Source organism: Pongo pygmaeus, chromosome 10 (assembly GCF_028885625.2).
Source record: "Pongo pygmaeus isolate AG05252 chromosome 10, NHGRI_mPonPyg2-v2.0_pri, whole genome shotgun sequence".
NCBI lineage: Eukaryota > Metazoa > Chordata > Mammalia > Primates > Hominidae > Pongo > Pongo pygmaeus.
Genome location: NC_072383.2, coordinates 92139458 through 92163069, shown reverse-complemented (window position 1 = coordinate 92163069; position 23612 = coordinate 92139458). Strand labels below are relative to the sequence as shown.

General features: G+C 38.3%; 1 protein-coding gene and 1 long non-coding RNA gene across 14 annotated transcripts in view; one reads left to right on the top strand and one right to left on the bottom strand.

Moving 5' to 3' along the window:
• Window positions 1-23612, bottom strand: part of CRADD (CASP2 and RIPK1 domain containing adaptor with death domain) — a 229191-nt gene that overhangs the window by 169448 nt on the left and 36131 nt on the right. The window lies entirely within an intron of this gene.
• The window catches only part of LOC129010744 (uncharacterized), a 34557-nt gene that overhangs the window by 1749 nt on the left and 9196 nt on the right, over window positions 1-23612 (top strand). Inside the window, exon 2 of the long non-coding RNA XR_008493056.2 lies at window positions 472-640. This is a non-coding gene — a long non-coding RNA (uncharacterized LOC129010744). The remainder of the gene's footprint in view (window positions 1-471; window positions 641-23612) is intronic.

Sequence of the window (23612 nt, the reverse complement as noted above, 5' to 3'; positions counted from 1 at the left end):
GAGGCTCTCTCTTTTTTAATGATTTATATATCATGCTCTCCAAAAGTCTTTCTAAAATTATACCAAAGGGAAAGAAGCAAAAAAAGGGGAGCTTAAATGTTCTGAGGAGCTGTTAGATGTGCCTGGTGCTTGCTATGCACTTTTTTTTGAGACAGAGTCTCCCTCTATCGCCCAGGCTGGAGTGCAGTGGCGTGATCTCAGCTCACTGTAACCTCCCCCTCCAGGGTTCAAGGGATCATCCCACCTCGGCCTCCTACTAGATGGAAATACAGGCCTGAGCCACCACAACCAGCTTGCTATGCACTTTATATACACCATCTATATGTATACCACCCTCCCAACAACTCCACTTGGTAGGAATAATTATTCTCATTTTAGATCAGTTTTAACCTAGGTCTCTCTGGTTCTAGATCTAGTATTTTTTCTATAAATAATACGGTTCCAATTCCTTTTTTTTCGTTCTTTTTGTAGAGATGGGGTCTCACTTTGTCACCCAGGCTGGGCTCAAACTCTTGGCTTCAAGCGATCTTCTCGCCTTGGTCTCCCAAAGTGCTGGGATTACAGGCTTGAACTGCTGTACCTGACTGACTTTTCCTATTTCTAATATCAGCATGAAGAACACAAGAAGTCAGCTTCAAAGGTAAGAGGTGTATCATTCATTCATTCAACATTTATTCCACAGCTACTATGAACCAGGCACTATAGTCTCTTTGAGGATATAAACATAAATAAGTTCTGGGACTTGACTTCAACTTGCTCACAGTTTAATGGAAAAGAGACATAAAAACAACTTGGTTTATTCTATTTTCCCTAGGCTCTGTATTTGGGTCCCCACACCTTGTCACTTTTTGCTGCCACTTTACAAACTTTCCACATCTTAAGAGTTACTCTATCTTTATTTACACATTAGTAAAACACAAGAAACCTGCCCCATTTCGTAAGCTGCCTACACTGCTAAAATCACATCATAGAGGGAAGTGAGATGGAACAAACCATAAATATTTGAACTCACTTGTGCCGCTCTGGGTTTCCATGCTGCCAGGGTGTTTGTTCATTCATTTATTTGCATATTTTGGAGGGCCTACAGGAGGCCCAGTGCTAGCCAGGGAAACAGCGGTGAAAATGACATAACTAGTGTTCTGCCCCCATGGAGTTTACCTTCTAACCTTTACAGGAAGGGGAGGCAGACAGTCAACAAAATCCTGGACTGTGATAGGTGAGTCATTAAGGAAAATCACAGGGTGCCATGAGAAAGCACATATGGTATAGGGACCTGACCTTGGCAGGGGGATGAGGAAAGCCTCCCCTAGGAAGTGGCATGAAAGCTGAGATCTGTGAGTTGAGTGGGATTAGCTTGGTGAAGATCGGAGGAAGAGGGACAAGGATGCAAACAGAGAAGAGGATTCCAAGCTGAGGGAACAGTGCATACAAAGGGCTGAAGCTGGAAAGAACACAATACCTCTGAGGTCAGAAAAGAAGGCTAGCATTTGCAGAAGACAGGCAATACGAGGGACAGGGTGGGACAGGGTCCGGAGACAGAGCTGGGAAGGAAGCACTGGCCTGATGATGCAGTGGTGTTCTGGATTTCAAATCTCATTCTAATAGCAGCGGGAACATATTGAAAGGTTAAAGCAGCTCAGTTGAGTGCACTTAATGTTCTTTAAAATTCCCTTAGCTACCTATGATTGAAGCATTAAGAAAAACACAGTGTGAAAACATGTTCCATTAATGAAAAACTTGTTTAGAATACAAAAGTGGTATAGATAAAAGAGTTCTAAATAAAAAATAATGGGTTTTATTCATAGCACTATTATCCCAGGAAGTCATTTAATCTCAAAATATTTTTGTTTTCTCATCTAGCAAATGAAAATACTAAAAAATTCAAAATTCACATACTTGTTTTAAAAAGCAAATGAAATAACACATTTGAAAATGCTTTGAATCTCTAAAATGTAAGCTCCTTGAGAGAAGGGACTTTGACTATTTTGTTCACTACTATACCTAGGACCTAGAAGATGGATGGACAGATGGATGGATGGATGGATGGATGGATGGATGGATGGATGGACAGATGGATGGACTGATGAACAGATGGATGGCTGGATAAAAGAAAGTTAGGGAGGAAGAGAAGAAGGGAAAAAAAGAAAGGAAGGAAAGGAGGGAGGAAGGGAAAAAAGGATGGACAGGCCAGGCAGGTGGCTCACGCCTGTAATCTGAGCACCTTGGGAGGCTGAGGTAGACAGATGGCCTGAGCCCAGGAGTTTGAGACCAGCCTGGGCAACATGGCAAAACCCTGTCTCCTCAAAAAATATAAAAACTTAGCAGGGTGTGGTAGCGCATGCCTGTAGTCACAGCTTCTCAGGAGGCTGTGCTGTAGGATCGATTGAGCCTGGGAGATTGAGGCTGCAATGGGCCTTGATCACCACTGCAGTCTAGCCTGGGTGACAGAGTGAGACGCTGCCTCAAAAAAAAACAAAAACAAAGGATGGATGAATGGATGAATGGATGAATGAATCACATCAAGCACCATACTGTGCAAATACGAAGCAAGACATACAGCATGTGGCAGTCCACCTGAGCAGGCAGCCTCCCCAGGAACTCGATTTCACAGCGTCACCAATGCTTGCCAAGCAGCCAGGCCTTCCTTCAGTGCTGGCACACTGGGCACCTCCAGCAGCTATTCCAGATGGCTGGGTGATGGGGGCAAGCACAGCGTCAGAGGCCCATGACATCACCTCTTCAGTGTGGCTGGTGGGAGGGGCGATTGTGAGAAAGGAAACACTGCCTTTTCCTGCTGCTTCTTCCTCATACACTAGTCTCTGACATGCACCCCAAAGCCAAGCCCTAAGTACACATCCTTCTCCACTCATATAATCCCTATCTACAGATTCTTATTCTTGTTTACCAAATGTAGTATTAGAATACATTTTTATATAACTTATTAACACTTTTCTTATATTGCACAGTCTTAGCTATGTGTACCCAATTTCTTAAAGAATTACAACTAAAGATAAAAAAGAGAAGAGGAAAAATATTAAAAGCCTTAAGATGTTCTTTGATATGTATTAGCTTTATAACAATAATGATAGTAACCATTCATTGAATACTGACTTTCCTCCAGGCATAGAGTTTGACACTTAGCCTATATCACTTCAAATCCTTACAACCTCCAACAAGGTCAGCATTACGACTCCATTTCTTGGGGAAGAAAATTGAGGCACAGAGCAGAATGATTTGCCCAAGGTTAGGAGGTTGTTAAGGGCAGAACCAGTGTTCAAATCTGGGTCTATTAGACAAGACAGTGTGCATTCTTTCCATTACACTACATATTATTATGAAAATCTTCTAAAAGAAATTGGACTACTTATGAAAAAAAAAAGCAACCATTTATTGAACATTTAATCTGCCAGGCACTGTTATGCTCTTTACAAAAATTATGTCATTTAGTCTTCTCAACAACTCTGTCAGGTCTGTACTTTTGAAATGAAGAAACTAAAGCTTAGAGAGACTAGAGTGACTTGCCAAAGCTCAAAAAATTACTAACTGGTGGAGCCTGGATTTTAACCCAGGTCTAAATGACTCTAAAATGCACCCTCTTAACTGCTACACAAGAGTTCCACTATTCAAATATCATCAGTATAACTTGTACGCCTTCAAAGGAGAATGTCAAAACAGAAGAACAGGGTCAACAAACCATTTTAAAGATAATTCAAAGTAACTACTGCATTAAGACACCATCTCTAAGAGCCCATTACTAACCATTTTCTCTGAGATGTTGCCTTGTTCTGTTGTCCCAAATGGCCTTTAGAACGATCTGCAACCAGTGTTTTCAATACAAGTGTTTTCCTTTTACATTTGGTAAGTAATTTAAAAATCTGTTTCTAAAACTACCAGTTCAATCAAATGGAGCTCATAACTCTGCACCCAAATCTTTAGAGACACTGAAAATGCACACTAAAGTTACTTAGTCCACAATTCTTATTAAATAATGTTCTTTGATGGTCAGGATAATGTTCAAAGTCACTGTGCAAATTGCTCATGTCACATAAAATACTAGATTTCACTGCTTCTTTTTTTTTTCTAAGACAGAATTTCACTCTTGTCACCCAGGCTGGAGTGCAATGGCGCCATCTGGCTCACCACAACCTCCACCTCCCGGGTTCAAGCGATTCTCCTGCCTCAGCCTCCCAAGTAGCTGGGGTTACAGGCACCTGTCACCATGCCTGGCTAATTTTATATTTTTAGTAGAGATGGAGTTTCTCCATGTTGGTAAATCTGGTCTCGAACTCCCGACCTCAGCTGATCTGCCTGCCTCAGCCTCCCAAAGTGCTGGGATTACAGGCGTGAGCCACCGCACCCAGCCAGATTTCACTGTTTCATAATAAATTTTGAAGATTATATCAAGCATTTTAAGATACGCCCAACATGATTGTCTCCCTATCAGAAATAATTCTTTTCTAAACCAGAAGAATCCTCAGGTAGGTCTCCTTAGCTAAACTTGTTAAGCTATATGGCTATATTTGTTAAGCAAACTTATAGCTATATTTGTTAAGCCAACTTTTTAAAACCTCGTTTGTAATTAAGAAGGTGTTTGCCTTCTTGATCTACTGATTGGGCAAAAAGGACTTCTTTGTATCTATGGAGAAGGAACTTTCACACTGATTGGATATGTAAACCAAGTCGCTGGCAAACTATTACTTTAAACACAGTCAATGAAATAGAAGCCTGGCAATTCTTGGAGTAACATGTGGGAAATAATGTATGTGTGAGCACATGCCTGTATCAACTTTCAAAAAGTAAAATATAAGTACAGGAAGCACCTACATACTCCCTAACAAAAGCAAAGTAAATATACAGATCTGGATGAACACCCCCAAATTCTGTGCTTAATCTTCAAGTTGAGATGTTCTATCAGTCTGAGAAAATTATAGTATGTATTTTTAAATAGTTTTTTCAACTGGAGTCTATGTATAGAGCAAAAATAAACCAATAAATACTGCAGAAAAATATGAAGAAAAAAATAAAACACTAATAATTATACCACTGTCAATACTGTGTTTCACAGCCTCCCCAGACTGTTTTCTTGGCATATGTGTATATGACTTGGAGTTTTTCAAATATACAGTTGCACCACAAAACTGTTTTGCAACATGCTTTGTTTTATTTTATTTTTCCATCCAATAGTAAATGAGGGTCAGCCGGGTGCAGTGGCTCACACCTATAATCCCAGCACTTTGGAGGCTGAGGCAGGCAGATCAGTTGAGAGGTCAGGAGTTCAAGACCAGCCTGGCCAACATGGTGAAACCCCGTCTCTACTAAAAATATAAAAATTAGCCAGATGTGGTGGCGTGTGCCTGTAATTCCAGCTACTTGGGAGGCTGAGGTGGGAGAATCGCTAGAACCCAGGAGGTGGAGGTTGCAGTGAGCCGAGATTGTGCCACTGCACTCCAGCCAGAGTGACAGGGCAAAGCTCCATTAAAAAAAAAAAAACAAGTAAATGAAGGTCAATGTTTAAATAATAAATATAGCTCTACATCTTTAATTCTCTCATAACTCATTTAACCGATCTTTCACTGATGGACAAGTTTCTTTCAACCTTTTGCTTTTATAAACAATACTGAAATGAACACTGTTTACATATAAGCACTTATCAAATTAGTCCTTTCAGACAAATTCTTAGAAGTAGAAAGACTGTATCAAAGAATGTAGCTTTCAATACATATTGCCAAAGTGCCTTCCAGAAAAATCATGCCAGTTGACATTACCAGCAGCAATATATGAGAGTGCAGGCTTCACACTCTGATCTTCCCTGGCTATGAATATTCCTTTTCAATTGTTGCCAATCTAATAGGCAAAACAAATGGTAACTTCTGGTTGCTTTCACTGAATTTTCTTTTTATACAAATACTGATATACAGGAGCAGTAGGTCAGTGCTATACTGAAGAGCAAGAGTTTCAGAGGCAGACAGCCCTGGGCTGCAACAGTTTTGCTAAATGTATAATCTAGGACAAGCTGCTTTAGCTCTCTAAATTGGACTGTCCTCATTGCACAATGTAAATAATTGCACCTGTGTCATAGTATTTTCTTAAGCAAGATATGATACTAGCCCAGTGCTTGGCAAACAATAAACAGTAAATGGTACCTGCTAGTAGTAGTGATAGTGATATAGTAGTAGTAAAGAATTCAGTGGCCATTTGTATTTCTTCTCTTGCAAATTACCTTTTCATATCTTTGGTCTGATTTTGTTGTAGAGAATGCATCTCTTATTTATTAACCTGTAAGAGCTCTTTATAAACTATGGGCAATAACCCTTTGGCCACTATATATATAGCCAACATTTTCTCCACATTGACATTAGTTTTTAATCTTATTATGGTGTTCTTTGTAATTTTTGCTTAGTTAAATCTAAGATTTTTTTTTTTTTTTTTTTTTTTTTGAGACGTAGTCTCTCTCTTGTTGCCCAGGCTGAAGTGCACTGGCGCAATCTCGGCTCACTGCAATCTCTGCCTCCCAGGTTCAAGCGATTCTCCTGCCTCAGCCTCCCGAGTAGCTGGGATTTCAGACATGCACCACCACGCCCGGGTAATTCTGTATTTTTAGTAGAGATGGGGTTTCTCCATGTTGGTCAGGCTGGTCTCAAACTCCCGACCTCAGGTGATCTGCCCGCCTCGGCCTCCCAAAGTGCTGCAATTACAGGCATGAACCACCGTGGCTGGCTGTAAGATCTCTTTTTAAAATTTATTTAGTTTCTGCTACTGGTATCATGCTTACAAAGATCTCCACTACCACAAGATTATAAATAAAGATTAAGTATATATTTTGTGCTTTTATAGATTCTTTAGTTTTTTAACATAAAATCTTTAAACATAAACAATATTGCTATTAAGTAGGAATTTAACTTTATCCTTTTTTTCCTCTAAATGACTAGTATGTAATCCCAATGCCTTTTATAAATCTCAACACTGACTTGATGTGCCATCCTGGCATTAAAGAGTTGATAATTCCTAACCTGAAATTCTGAAATCATAAAGCTCTGAAAACAGAGTCTTTTGTTTTTTTGCAGTTTGGTGCTTAAATTCATTTGGTGGCAAAACTTGACCTGAGCTAATGTGAGGCTATTTCTGGTCTTTATCATCCCATTTAGTGTCCGTATTAATCTGTTCTGCTGTGAAAATTTACATGAATTTGATTATGAGATACTGCTAAAAACCCTAAATTTTGAAATATAACTGGCCCCAAGCATTTCAGATAAAGGACTGTGAACCTGTACTAGGTTTCCGTGTATACTCAAGCCTGCTTCTAAACTTCCTGTTGTAGCTATGCTCTTATTTTCTCTTTTTTTCAATAAATGCAATAAATTACATTGATTTTCAAATGCTAAACCAATCTTGCATTTCCAGGATAAATCCCATTCGGTAATGATATATTATCCTTTTTCTGTTTTGCTGGATTCCATTTGTTAATATATTGTTGATGATTTTTGCATCTATGCTTAAGGCTATAATTTTTTCTTGTAGTGCCTTTGTCAAGTTTTGGTATCCAGATTATACTGGCTTCCAATTTCTTAGTTTGTCTACCATTTTATTTATATTTACTATATTTTATGTTTTAATACTTGATGAGATAAAATTTTCCCCTCTTTTTCATTTTTCACTAGTCTCAGGCAATGTTTTTCTGAACTTTACTATATTTTATCAAATTCCATAGAATAAAAACAACATTATAGCTTATGCTGGAATTGTATTAAATTTTAGGTTAATATGGACAAAAAGTGATATTGACATATTTACTACACTGACTCTTCTCACCAATGAACATGCTTCTCTATTTATTCAAGTGTTCTTTTATGTGCCTTAGTTAAGTTTGGAAGAGTTCTTCATAAAGGTCTTGCCCAATTTCTGTTAAGTTTATTCCTATGTATTTTATAATCACTCTGATAATTTCAACTCTATTCATGCCTGTGCTACCATATTTCATTAGTTCTGATTATCAATTATAGATAGCTGCTGTAATTGTTTCCATGCTGCTATAATTGTTTCCGTGGAAGGGTGGAATGCTTTGTGGAAGAAAGGAGCCAAACGTGACTGTTTCATTTATTTAACAAACATGTATTGAACACGTAACATGTACCCAGCACTGAGAATTCAAAGAGTGATAAGACAACATCCCTGTCCTCAAGGGTTCACAGTCCAGGGGGCAGATAAACAAGTTGCATATAGTAACACACAAGTTCTGTGTTAGAGGAGAGTACAGGAGAAAAACACAGTCAACCTCCAGGAGTAGAGAGTATTGTCAGGAAAAACTTCTATAGAGCTGACTGTTGGGGTGGGTCCCAGTTTCCCCCTTGAACAGGTGTGGTGATGAGGAGGCACATCCAGAAACTGCATTAAGTCCTTCAGACTTTAAGAATGTCATCAATACAGAGCTGAGTGCACCCTGACTTCCATGTCACAGCATGGCAGCAAATCCCTTTGGCTTGCTGGCCTCTTCATGGCTCAGCTCTCCTGGCTGCCTGTCACTGAACTGGGCACTGAGCACTGTGGGTCACCGAGCCACATTTCCCTTACATGCCTCTGCTCATATAACTTTAGGAAAAGGACGTCAGTGTCCAGTTGAGTTATTACAGCTTCAGTTGCTAACTGGCCTGGCTCTAGATTCCTTAAAGCCCATGAAGTGCTATCACTTATTACTACACAGGGACATCATGTTCTGGGAGAAAATCATTCTATTTCATGCCTAAAATGGTAATAAAGCAAGTGAAAGCTGATCTGCTGTATGTCTCCTGGATAGCGACAGGTTCTGGTACCCAAATAAGCAGACTTAATGAAGCTCAGAGATTCCCAGCTTAGATGAACTATTTACTCCTCATGAGCTCAATATTAACTGTGGAGTCATCTTGCAACTACAGAGCCCCTTGCAGAGTGACCACAGGAAGCCAGGCACGGAGGAAGAAGGCGAGAATAAGCAGTCATTTGTGTTATTACTGAAGAGACCACAGGGATCTGTCCAATTATTCAAATGCACATCTGGAAAAAATTCACCTGTCTTGAACTCTGTTTGCTCAACAGCAAAACAAGCAAAAGCACCACAAAATGCTCAATCAGGGCGATCTTTTCAATTGTGGAGGCTGAACGTTTTCCCACCTGAGCATCATAAATAAGGCAAATTGCATAATAGGATAATAAGAGTTGTTGCTGAAAGATGCAATCACAAAATAAAAGGACCTTTCGAAATCTGAGTATAGATGGTAATTATCCAGGAATGGAATATAAAGAGGAGCAATTTCAAGGTTCCTGCTTCGTCATGTTATCGTGAAACTGAGACGGCCAAATGCCAAAGAGGGCTCTTTCAGTTACAAGAGACCTTCCAATGTCTTTGACAACGGTGCTATTCCCTTCTGTTAGAGTGCTGTAGTACACCATCTTGTATATCAGTCTAATCTCAAATGCCACAATTCACAAAGTTGCCACTTGTTCTTTCCTGCTACCAAAACCAGAATTCTAGCTGGTAAGCTCCACAGTGGAAAAAAAAATGAGGAAAAAAGTAATAAATTTTGGTTCTTTATACTTCAGTGTTATTATTGTATTTATAAATAAATACAATGTATGTATGTATGTATCTGAATAAGATTCTTTCCTGATAAAGAGATGTACCCCTCCAACTAGAGTACTAGTAAAGCTTCCTTCTCTAATGTAAAAAGCAAGACTTGAGATAAATAAAATAGGTAAATGTAAAAATACATTTATGGCCCCAAATAAATACATGCTCTCGAGTAAACAGACCTAACAAAGTTGAGTGAGTCATTAAAAAACTAAACTATTGGCCAGGTGCTGGGGCTTATGCCTATAATCCCAGCACTTTGGGAGGCCAAGGCAGGCGGATCACCTGAGGTCAGGATTTCGAGGCCAGCCTGACCCATATGATGAAACTCCATCTCTAATCAAAATACAAAAATTAGCTGGGCATGGCGTTGGGTGCCTGTAATCCCAGCTACTTAGCAGGATGAGACAGGAGAATCGCTTGAACCCGGGAGGCGGAGGGTGCAGTAAGTCGATATCGCACCATTGCACTCAGCCAGGGTGACAAAAGTGAAACTCCATCTCAAAAAAAAAAAAAACTAAACTAAACTATTTACTCTTCACCAGTTCATGAACATTAATTAGCCACAGAAACAATTAGAGCCACAGACTTTGCAAGCATTCAGGTTAATTCAGTAGAAGAATAACGGGTCTTGAAGTCAGCCCTGGGTTTGAATACAGCCCCACGATGTACTAGCTTTGAGACCTTGGAAAAGTTCATGTGTCTGAGCTTCCTTATCTGCAAAATGGGGGTTTTGAGGATTAAGAGAGAAAGGTATATATAAACCCCAACAATGAATGGGACAAACAGGCACTCTATACCCACCTACTTTCCTATTCAAATTCTCTACATGCTAAATGGTAAAATAAATCTCCCCAGCTTCTCAACCTACAATAGACCCTTACTGTTTAATATAGCAAATGCTTTCCATTAACAGTGCACCAAATTTTGCATTACAATAGTCCACAAGTCAAATTCTCTGCTTCAGCAAAATCTGAATCTCTTACATATTCCCAGCTTTTTATTTTCATGCTCTTACAAATATCATCACACACCACCACCAGTAGCATTTCCCAAAGTAGTTCACAAAGGAATTGGGGTAAGAGGAGTAGGGCAGGATTGGGTGGAATGAGGGCCTTTCAAGTCAATAAAGACAGTAATGGCATGTGGTTAAATTTCTACTTTTTAAAAACATTTTTTTCTTCAAAACAGGGCAGTGTGAGAACATGCAACTGCATATCTAGGGAGTATATGCAGTAGTTGGTGACAACTGGGAAACAGAACTCAGCTAAACACTGCTACTAGTCATGGTGGTTTAAAATTGCTTTATTCTTAAGACATATATTGTTCCACCAATACCCATATCGGACCGCTGGTTAAAAAGGAAAAGCAAAGAGAATATTGTGAGTGAAAGATAATTAACAGGGGGATGAACATAAAAAATAATAAGTCTGGGCCGGGTGTGGTGGCTTACGCCTGTAACCCCAGCACTTTGGGAGGCCAAGGCAGGCGGATCACGAGGTCAGGAGATCGAGACCATCCTGGCTAACACGATGAAACCCCGTCCCTACTAAAAATACAAAAAAGTAGCCGAGCGTGGTGGCGGGTGCCTGAAGTCCCAGCTACTTGCGAGGCTGAGGCAGGAGAATGGCGTGAACCCGGGAGGCGGAGCTTGCAGTGAGCCGAGATCGCGCCACTGCACTCCAGCCTGGGCGACAGAGCAAGACTCCATCTCAAAATAATAATAATAATGATAATAATAATAATAAGTCTGTTCTTTACAGATATATGTCACATTCTTCTGCTCAAAATTCCTTTGTAGCAAAATAAAACATCTAAAACTATGCTAAAAAATGCAAGACGGTAACAATTATATCCAATGTGCCTTATTATTTATTGGGAATACAAATTATCTACATTGTGTTTTTGCATAACAGAATTTTCAAACAGCACCCTGAAAGAGAAGTATTAACTACCTGACTTTTTTCAAAGGCAAAAAATGAAAGGTCAAGAGGCTTCTGGTTTCCAGTTCTGTATTTAAGGAGCTGAAAAGTCGCCACTCCATCCTGACAAGTAAAAAGGCTGAACAAACTGAAAAATCAACAAGTCTTCTTAGTTCTGTAAGAAAAGTGAGATCACAAGGTAAACTGATGCCTCTGAAATTGAAGCAACAGACAGGCAGATACAGAGAATCACAACATACTGGAGCAGAAACTTTTTTTTTTTTTTTTTTTGAGACAGGGTCTGGCTCTGTCACCCAGGCTGGAGTGCAGTAGCACGATCAGGGCTCTCTGCAGCCTCGACCTCCTAGGTTCAAGGGATCCTCTCGCCTCAGCCTCCCAAGTAGCTGGGACTACAGGCATGCACCACACACCCAGCTAGTTTTTGTATTTTTAGGAGAGACCGGGTTTCTCTATGTTATCCAGGCTGGCCTCGAACTCCTGGGCTCAATCTGCCCACCTTGGCCTCCCAAAGTAAGTGCTGGGATTACAAGTGTGAGCCACTGCACCCGGCATGGAGCAGAAACTTCCCCAAGAAAAATCCCTTTCCAGCAGGAGGAGAAGGAAAAGGAACCATTTTGAAATATGCCAGAGCACTGGGGTCTTCCTAACAAGACCTGTCCTCAGGAGAAGCTATCGAACCACAGCCTCATCTGACAGTGGATTTTACCAGAGCCTAATGGGCCTGGAGGGAAGAGAAATTCTCAGCTCTAGCCCACTCAAGCCTTCCATGTGATGAACAGAAATACATAATTCCAGCCGAGTCTAGTGACCCTGTCCCACCTAAGAGGAAATAAAACCTGAGAAACACTGTGAAGTTCACAGTCCAGAGGCACAGGCTTACTGAAAGACTGAGACCTACTCACAGGACAAGAGAACAGTTCTGTATTCACCAGGCAGTTTCATCTTTCCCACTGCCCAGCAAAGCCGATGCACTGAGAACAGCAGGTTTTTGCAATAGAGAAAGAGTTTAATAAACCCAGAGGCAGCTAAGCAAGAGGACAGGAGCTTATTATTACTCAAATCAGCCTTTCCAAAAATCCAGAGGCTATGGTTCTTCAAGGATAATTTGGCAGGCAGCAGGGTAGGGAATAGGGAATGCTGATTGGTTGGGTTGAAATCATAGGCGGTCGAAGTTTGTCTTCTTGTATTGAGTCAGTTCCTGGGTGGGGGCCAAAAGACCAGATGAGACAGTTTACCAGTCTGGGTGGCACCAGCTGGTTGGTTCATCAGAATGCAGGGTCAGAAAAATACCTCAAACACCAATCTTAGGTTTTACAATAGTGATGTTATCTATAGGAGCAATTGGGAAGTTTAGGAATCTTGTGGCCTCTGGCTACATGACTCCTGAGCCAGAATTTCTAATCTTGTGGCTAATGTTTCAGTTTTACAAAGGTGGTCTAATCCCTAAGCAAAGAGGGGGTTTGTCTCAGGAAGGGGCTGTTATCATCTTTGCTTCAAAATTAAACTATAAAGTAAATTCCTCCTATATTTTGCTTAGCCTATGCCCAGGAATGAATAGGAACAGCTTGGAGGTGAGAAGCAACATGGAGTCAGTTAGGTTAGATTTCTTTCACTGCCATAATTTTCCTACGTCAGATTTTTCTCATGGTCATAATTTTTACAAAGATGGTTTCACTTCCTCTCCTCCCACACTTCTATCACTACATTACTAAAGGCCTACTTAAGAGTGATCCCTTTACCCCATATTCATGCCCAGCTATCAAGAAAAAATTGCAAGGCATACTAAAAGGCAAAACAACACAGTTTGAAGAGACAGACCAAGCATCAGAAACAGACATGACAAGGATGTTGGAATTATCAGATAGGGAATTTAAAACAACTATGGTTAATTTGTTAAGGGCTCTAATAGATAGTCAGCATGCAAGGACACATAGGCAATGTAACCAAAGAAATAGAAATCTTAAGAAAAAAATATTAAGGATCAAAAACACTGTAACAGAAATGAAGAACATCTTCGGTAGGCTTATTAGTAGACTGGACATAGCTAAGGAGAGAATATCTGAGCTTAAGGATGTATCAATAGAAACCTCCAAAACTGATAAGCAAAGAGAACAAAGACTGAAAAACAGAATATCCAAGAACTGTGGGACAAGTATACAAGGTTTAACATATGTATAGTGGAAATACTAGACGGAGAAAAAGAAAGAAACAGAAAAAATATATGAAAAAATATAGGCTGAGAATTGCCCCCAAATTAATGCCAGACACCAAACCACAGATCCAGGAAGCTTAGAGAATACCAAGCAGGATAAATGCCAACAAAAACTATACCTAGGCTATCATTTTCAAACTACAAAAAGTAAAAGATAAAGAAAAATTCCTGAAAGAAATCAGAGAAAAAAAGTAAATTGGCTATAGGGAAGCAAAGATAAAAATTATATCTGCCTTCTCAGAAATCACATAATCAAGAACAAAGTGGAGTGAACTATTTAGTGTGGAGAGGAAAAGAAAAAACCGACCAACTTAGAATTCTTGTACCTTGTGAAACTATCCTTCAAAATTGATGGAGAAATAACGACTTTCTCAGACTAACAAAAATTGACAGTTTGTTGGCAGTAGACCTGCCTTACAAGAAATGTTAAAAGAAGTTCTTTTGAGAGAAGGAAAATAATATTAGGTCAGAAATAAGATCTACATAAAGAAAAAAAGAGCATCAGGAAGGAGTAAGTGGAGGTAAAATAAAAATGTTTATTTTTTAATTGATCTAACAGATCAAAGTTTGTTCAAAATAATAATGGCAACAATGTATTTGGTTATGTATGCTTATGTGTACAGTAGTCCCTTATTATCCATGGGAGATTGGCTTCAGGGCCCCACCCCCAGTGGATACCAAAATCCATGAATGCTCAAGTCCCTTATATAAAATGGTGCACTATTTGCTGTTAATCTACATACATCATCTTATGTACTTTAAATCATCTCTAGATTACTTATAATACCTAATACTATGCAAATAGTTGTTATACTTTATTGTTTAGAAAATAATGACAAGAGAAAAACATCTGTACATGTGCAGTACAGATGCAACTATCCATTCTTTTTCAAATATTCTGATCCACAGTTGGTTGACTCCATGGAGGCAAAGCCCACATATATGGAGAGCTGACTGTGTGTGTGTATATATATACGTGTGTGTGTTTGTGCAAGTGCATACACATATAGTTATATATGCCTATGTATAAGTGAAATGAATGACAGCATAAGACAGGAGGGAGAAATTAGGAATATTTCATTATTATAATGAAATACACTGCCCATGTATTAGTACAGAGTTATTTGAAATTGGTCTTGGATGAGTTGTAAATGTATACAGCAAACTTCTAGGGAAACCACTTTTAAAAAGTTTAAAAAAACAAAAAAAGGAGCACGGTGGCTCACATCTGTTAATCCCAGCACTTTGGGAGGCCAAGACGGGAAGACTGTTTGAGCCCATGAGTTTGAGACCCGCCTGGGCAACACAGTTGAGACTTCATTTCTACAAATAATTTTTAAAAAGAAGTACACTTTATATGTTACAAAAGAGAAAATGGAATAATGTAAAATGATTTAATACTAAATATTAAACCATAAAAGGCAAAAAAGTGTGGAAGATAAAAATAGAAATAAAAAACAAGGGCAACAAATAGAACACAATAACAAATATGGTAGGTATCCAACTATATACCCAACTAACAATCACCTCAAATGCCAATGGTCTAAAAACACTAACTGAAAAACAGGAACTGTCAAGGTAGATCAAAAAACAAAACCCAATCATATGTGGTCTACAAAAAGTCCACTTTAAATATAAAGACATATGTAGATTTAAATGGTTGGAGAACGCTATACCACACTAACAATAATCAAAAGAAAGTGGGAGTAGCTACAGTAATTTCAGACATAGCAAACTACAGAGCAAGAAAGGTGATCAGAGATAGAGAGAGGCATTACAAAATGATAAAGGGGTCAATATTCCAAGAATACATAACAATCCTTAGTGTGTATGTGCCTAACAACAGAGCATTAAAATACATGAGGTAAAACTGATAGAACTGTAAGAAAAAAGAAGTGACTCCACTATTACATTTGGAGGCTTAGCATTCCTCAGAAATAGGCATATCTAGCAGGCAAAAAATCAGGAAGGACATAAACTCAACATCAATCAATTGTGTGTAAATGACATCTATAGACTATTCCATCAAACAACAGCAGATTACACATTTTTCTCAAGCTCATATGGACTATTCACCATGATAGACCACATTTTAGGTCATAAAACACACTCTAATAAATTTAAAAACATAGAAACCATATAAAATCTGCTGTCAGATCACAATGGACTTAAATAAGAAATTAATAACAAAAACATAGCTGGAAAATTCCAAAGTACTTGGAGATAAAACAATACACTTCTAAATAACATAGGGGTGAGAGAATTCTCAAGATAATTAAAAAAAATATTTTGAACTAAATAAAAATGGAAACAACTTATCAAAATTTGTAGTTTCTAGCTAAAGCAAAGCGAAATGCATAGCATTTGGATGCAAAAATTAGGAAAGAAGAAAGACCTAAGATCAACAACCCAAGTTTTCCCCTTTAGAAACTAGAAAAAGAAAAGCAAATTAAATCCAAAATAAGCAAAAGCAAAAAAAATTATAAAAATTAGAGCAGAAATTAATGAAAGAGAACACAAGAAATCAATAGAAAAAATCAATAAAGCAATGTTTGCTCTTTGAAAAGATAGATGAAATCAGTAAGCTTCTAGACAGGCTAACTAAGAAAAAAGGAGACAGAATACAAATTACTAATATCAGAAATGAAAAAGAGAATATCATTACAGATACCATGAACATTAAAAGGATAAAGAAATTTTATAAACAACTTTATGCCCACAAATTTGATAACATACCTGAAAAGGAACAATTCATTGAAAAACACAATCTGCCAATACTCACACACAAAAATAATCTAAGTTGGCCCGCATCTATTAAACATTTGAATCAATATTTAATAACCTTTAAAATAGACAGTACCAAGCCCAGGTGAGTTCACTGATAAATTCGATCAAACATTTAAGGAAGAAATTGTAACAATTCTCTGCAATATCTTTCAGAAGCTAGAAGCAGTGGAAATACTTCCTAACTCATTCTATGAAGTCAGCATCACCCTAATACCAACACCAAAGACATTGCAAGAAAAGAAAACCATGGACCAATGTCTCTCCTTGAACATAAACGCAAAAATCCTCAAAAAAGTATTAGCAAATCAAATCTAAAAATGTATTAAAAAGAATTATACACCATGACCAAGTGGGATTTATCCCAATTATGCAAGGCTGGTTCAACATACAAAATCAATAAATGTAATCTAATCCATCACATCAACAGACTTAATTGAAAAATCACATGATCATATCATTTGACAAAACTCACCACCTATTCATAATAAAAACTTTCATCAAACTAGGAATAGAAGGGAATTTCCTCAACTTGATAAAGAACATATTTTTAAAAACCCTACAGCTAACATCATACTTAATAGTGAGAAAGTTAGCCAGGCACAGTGACCCACACCTGTAATCCCAGCACTTTGGGAGGCTAAGGCAAGAAGATTGCTAGAGCCTAGGAGTTCAAGAGCAGCCTGGGCAACATGACAAAACCCCATCTCTACAAAAAATACAAAAACTAGTCAGGCATGGTGGTGCACATCTGTATTTCAAGCTACTTGGAAGACTGAAGTGGGAGGATTACTTCAGCCCATGAGGTCAAGGCTGCAGTGAGCCATGTTCACACCACTGCACTCCAGCCTGGGTGACAGAGCCAGACCGTGTCTCAAAAAAAAAAAAAAAAGAAAAGAAAAGAAAATTGAGGCTTTCTCACTAAGACCAGGAACCAGGCAAGGATGTCCCTTATTACCACTGCTTTTCAAGATCAAATTGGAAGTCATAACTGGTGCAATAAGATAAGAAAAAGAAACAAAAGGCATGTAGATTAAGAAGGAAGACACAAAACTGTCTTCTTCACAGATGACATGATTATCTATGTAGAAAATTCCAAAAGAATAAACAAAAAATTCCTGGAACTAATAAGCAATTATAAAAAGATTCAGAATAAAAGTTTAATATACAAAAGTAAATTACTTCCCCATATACTAGCAATGACCAAGTGAAATTAAAAATTAAAAACACATTACCATTTACATTAGCACTCCCCCAAAGATAAAAATGCTTAGGTATAAATCTAACAAAATATGTACAAGATCTATATGAGGAAAACTACAAAACTAGTGAAAGAAATCAAAGAAGAATTGAATAAACAGATATCCCATGTTCATGGACTCAACACTGTCAAAATGTCAGCTATTCTCAACTTTATAGATTCAATGCAATCCCAATCAAAATCCCAGCACACTATTTTGTGGATACTGGCAAACTGATTCTAAAGTTTATATAGGAGGCAAAAGACCCAGAACAGCCAACTCAGTGTTAAAGGACAAAGTTTAAGGACTGCCACTACCTGACTTTAAGGCTTAATGTACAGTTACAGTCATCAAGACAGTGTGATATCAGTAGAAGAACAGACAAATAGATGAATGGAATAGAACAGAGAACCCAAAGCTAGACTCACATAAACAAAGTTAAGTGATCTTTGGCAATGGAGCAAAAGCAATACAATGGGGCAAAGACAGTCCGTTCAACAAATGGTGCTGGAACAACTGAACATCCATATGCAAAAAAACAAGAAGAATCCAGGCACAGATGTTAGACCCTTCATAAAAGTTAACTCAAAACAGATCACAGGAAGGGCATGGTGGCTCACACCTGTAATCCTAACACTTTGGGAGCCCAAGGTGGGTGGATCACTTGAGGTCAGGAGTTTGAGACCAGCCTGGCCAACATGGTGAAATCCCATCTCTACTAAAAATACAAAAATTACCCAGATGTGGTGGTGCATGCCTGTAGTCCCAGCTACTTGAGAGGCTGAGGCAGGAGAATTGCTTAAACCCCGGGAGGCGGAGGTTGTAGTAAGCCAAGATCATGCCACTGCACTCCAGCCTAGGCAACAGAGCGAAACTCTAAAAAAATAAAAAATAGATCACAGACCTAAATGTAAAACACAAAACTTTAAAATTCCTGGAAGATAACACAGGAGAAAATCTAGGTTATTATGGGTATGGTGATGACTTTTTAGGTATAACACCAAAGGCAGAAATCCATGAAAGAAATAATTGATAAGCTAGATTTCATTAAAATTAAAAAGTGTGCTCTGTGAAAGGCACTGTCAAGAGAATGAGAAGATGAGTTAGACTAGAAAAAATATTTGCAGAGGACACATATGACAAAGGGCTGTTACCAAAAATAGACAAAGAACTCTTAAAATTCAACAAGAAAATGAACAACTTGATTTAAAAAATGGCCAAAGACCTGTACAGATATCTCACCAAAGAAGACATACAGATGGCAAGTAAGTATGTGAAAAGATGTTCAACATCATATATCATTAAGGAAATATAAATTAAAACACAATGAGATACCACTATACACCTATTAGATGGTCACAATCCAAAACTCTGACAACACCAAATGCTGGTAAAGTGTGATGCAACAGGAACTCACATTTATTGCTGGTAGGAACACAAAATGGTATAGCCACTTTGGAAGACAGTCTGGTAATTCCTCACAAAACTAAACATATTCTTAAAATATGATCCAGCAATCATGCTTCTTGGTATTTACCTAAATGAACTGAAAATGCATGTCCACACAGGAACCTGCACATAGATGTTTATAGCAGCTTTATTCATAATTGCCAAAACTTGGAGCATTCAAGATATCCTTCAGTAGGTGAATGGATAAATAAACGGTGATATCCAGACAATGGGATATTATTCAGTACTAAAAGGAAATGAGCTATTAAGTCATGAAAAAACACGGGGGAAACTTCAATGCGTATTACCAAGTAAAAGAAGCCAATCTGCAAAGGCCACACACTACATGATTCCAACGATATAGTAGCCTAGAACGGCAAAACTATGGCGATAGTAAAATAATCAGTGGTTTCCAGGGGTTGTGCAGAAGGAGGGATGAATAATCAAGAGCACAGAGAATTTTTAGGGCAGTGAAAATACTCTGTATGATTCCATAAATGTGGATACATGTCGTTATATATTTGTCCCAACCCATAGGATGTACAATATCAAGAATGAACCCTAAGGTAAACTATGGACTTTGGGTAATAACGATGTGTCAATATAAGTTCATCAATGATAACAAATGTCAACCTCTCCTGGGAACTGTAGACAGTGGGAGGAGCTGTGCATCTGTAGGGGAAGGGAATACACAGCAATTCTTCATACTTTCCACTCAATATTGCTGGGAATCTAAAACTGCTCTAAAAAATAAAGTGTATTAATAAAAAATAAACAAACTTTATAAGACCGTCTTCAAAAATTAGCTCATCTAAGTAATTTTTTCTTTTTTTTTTTTTGGAGGTGGAGTCTTACTCTGTCACACAGGCTAGAGTGCAGTGGCACAATCTCAGCTCACTGCAACCTCCGCCTCCCGGATTCAAGCGATTCTTGTGCCTCAGCCTTCCGAGTAGCTTGGATTACAGGCATCTGCCACCAAGCCTGGCTAATTTTTGTATTTTTGTATTTCACCATGTTGGCCAAGCTGATCTCGAACTCCTGACCTCAAGTGATCCCCCCCGCCTCAGCCTCTCAAAGTGCTGGGATTACAGGCGTGAGCCACTGCGCCCAGCCTAAATAATTTTTTTCTACTTCAGATTACTTCTTTATCATAGACCAAAGAAAATGGGGAAAAAGGATTTAAGAAACTCCCAAGAGGCTAGTAGAAGTCTGTTACAGCCACAGAAATTACAAGTAAAAAGAGTTTGGAAAAATCTGTTTATACCACCAATTCACACATACTTCCATTAAATATAGCTCTAAACATTTGCCATTAATGTTAAAGATGAAAAAAAAAAATTTTAATTTCTATTTATTTATTTTTGTAGATATGGGATCTTGCCATGTTGTCCAGGCTGGTCTCAAACTCCTGGGCTCAAGCAATCCTCCTGCCTTAGCCTCCCAAAAATAGTTTTTTGACAAAACATCCTAACACTAAATTTCACCCAACTAGTTTCTTCCCTCCTCTATGGTACAGGCCCACTGTCTCAATTCTTTCATATTTCTCATCATAAGCAGGTTCCTCTACAATAAATGCCTGTTCAGAACTGCTAACATTTGTATGTGTTTAGCAATGTTCTTGTGAAGTATTTTTGTGACAAATAACTGTGATGGACATATCATTTGCAGATAATGAAAAATAAAACCAAGATTCCCTTCTTCACTGATGAAGTCAGGAAGGTGGAAAGGGCAAAGCAAGAACTCTCACTCTTACCCTATGAGTAATTTCAATAGAAATCAAAGGGGTGAACTTCTCGAGTCCTCAATTTTCTCCTCTCTAAAAAGAAAGAATTGTTTAATAAAACTCATCCAAGGCTAGAATCATCAATGGCAGCTAAAACCACTTAGTGAAAGAATTTTTTTTTAATAAAAAAAAGGACATTGGATGATGTCTCAACTCCCAAGCACTTGATGTTTGACTTGGGAGGTGCCCTCAGTCACACCTAAAACTATCTGTAGCAGACCTTGTTCTTTTTGGCTGACACAAATGCCATTCCCAACCTCCTTCTCCTCCTGTCTTGTCTCAATCGTAGAGTCTAGAAGAGCAAACGTTCACTTTGCAGCCTCCCTTGCACCAGGGAGTGGCCATGAGACAATTCTGCCCAATGACTCAGAAGAGGAATTGTGTTGAGGATTTCTGGAAAGACTACTGCTTTTCCCGAGAAAAGCGACAGATGCAGTAGGGGCTGCGCCCCTTCCGTGCCTCTTCCAGCCTTACAGATGCACTGTTGGTAGCTGTGACTGCCTTGCTACCACGAGGAAAAGGAAGGCCAAGAGAATAGCAGAGATACTCGCTCTGATGCCTTTGAGCCAATGAATCAATGCCAGAAGCAGCTGATCTCCAGAGTTCTTGTTATAGGATTAAAATAAATCTCTACTTATTTGCCATTGTCACTTTAGTTTGTTTGTTTGTTTACTTGTTGCCAAGCACATTCCTAACTGATACACTGTTCACCAGATTCCCTGGGATTAGACAACCAAACATCTTTCTGTAACCAAGAATGCAAAAGCTCCTCAACTGGAAAATACTCACGTGAAAGTTTAAAGGAAAAGCACAGGGAGTGAAATAAAATGCTTTCTTCTTCTGCCCACAGAATCCATTTATTTCATGTAGCTGTAAAATCAGCCCTTTGCCCAATTTCATCAAGTCACAAATTCTCAGGATTGGAAAGGCATTACTTTTAACCACCTGACCTCCTTCTAAACAACCTCATTAGGCAGCTATTTAGCCTCTTCTTGAATTATGTATAGTGACAAGGAATTCATTATCTCTAGAAGGAGCCTATATTTTCTTTGGACAACTATTTTAGAAAGGTCTATCTTACATTAACTTGCTTTTTCTATGTCTTCGTTCTACCTTTTGAGAAACACAGAACAGAAAGAATCTCTTTTATGAATGAGAGCCATCCAAAGAGCTGAAGGCAGCTGTCATATCACCTCATCTGCACAGTGATATCCACCAGTTCCTTTCACCTTTCCTCCTGAGAGAGGTATCAAGTTCTAATGAATGCCGGTCACATATATAATTTTAAATTGTCTAGTAGCCACATTTTAAAAAGTAAAAGCCAAGTGAAATTAATTTTAATATATTTTATGTAACCCAATATATCAAAAATATCATTTCAACAGATATTCAAAATAAATCATGAGATATTTACATTATTTTTTCATACTAAGTCTTTGAAATCTAATGTGTATGATACAGTCAGCCCTCCGTATCCCCAGGTTCTGCATGTGCAGATTCAGCCAACCTTGAATTGAAAATATTTTTTAAATAAACAATAACAATACAACCATTAAAAAAATACTTTTAAAAAAACCAAACAATATAATAACTATTTACATAGCATTTACATTGTATTAGGTATTATAAATTATCCAGAGATGATTTAAAGTATACAGGAGGCTGTATGTAGATTACATAAAAATACTATGCCATTTTTATATGAGGAACTTGAGCACCTATGGATTTTGGTATGTGCAGGGGGTCCTGGAACCAATACCCCTCGGACACTGAGGGGTGACTGTATTACATGGTAGTCTATAATCAACTTACAGGAGTCACATTTTCACTGCTCAATGGCCACGTATGGCTACGTGCAACCATATTGAACAGCACAAGTCTGACAGAAGAACATAACACTGTTTTCTGCAGTCACTACAGACAGCATTCAGTTAATAAGATAAACTGGCAAAATATCATGGTACCAAGTTTCTGAACCTAGAGTACCACACGACCTCTTTTAAAGTGGTGGGAAGGAGAACTAAATCTCATGGGCTCCTGAGACTGTGTCCTAGAACTTTCAGAGGTCAATGTACCCCAACTGAAAAACTGTTTTTGAAAGTGGCTTTTAAAAAAAAAAGATCTTCAAAATAAAGACACACACACAAAAAGATTCTATTTTGCTTGAATTTGAGCGGCTCTATGGTCCCAGATTGAAAACACTACTGGAACAGAGAGAACACTGGTCTGAAGTCAGGGAGTCTTTATTCTCAATTCTGCCACCAAGCTCAGTAGTCACCTGAAAAAAAAAATCAATTCATTTCTCCAGGCCTCTTTTCTCTAAGGGTGCTCCACTTTCCCACTAAACAACACTGTCCTAAGCATTCACAAATCATCTTTTTAATAATCCATTCTAGAATTCTGCCCACAAGTAGCATAAAGCTCCTAGTCTACAGTTTTTAAGCCCACATTCCTCACTCTCGAAAATCAGAATGTCATTTACCTGTCTTCATAATTCCAACAATTTCCCACTCTTCAAAATTTCATAAAAATAAAAATTAACAATGAATTATCCCTAGGTTCTTTCAGTGTCCTGGAACAGAATGCTTCTGGACCAAAA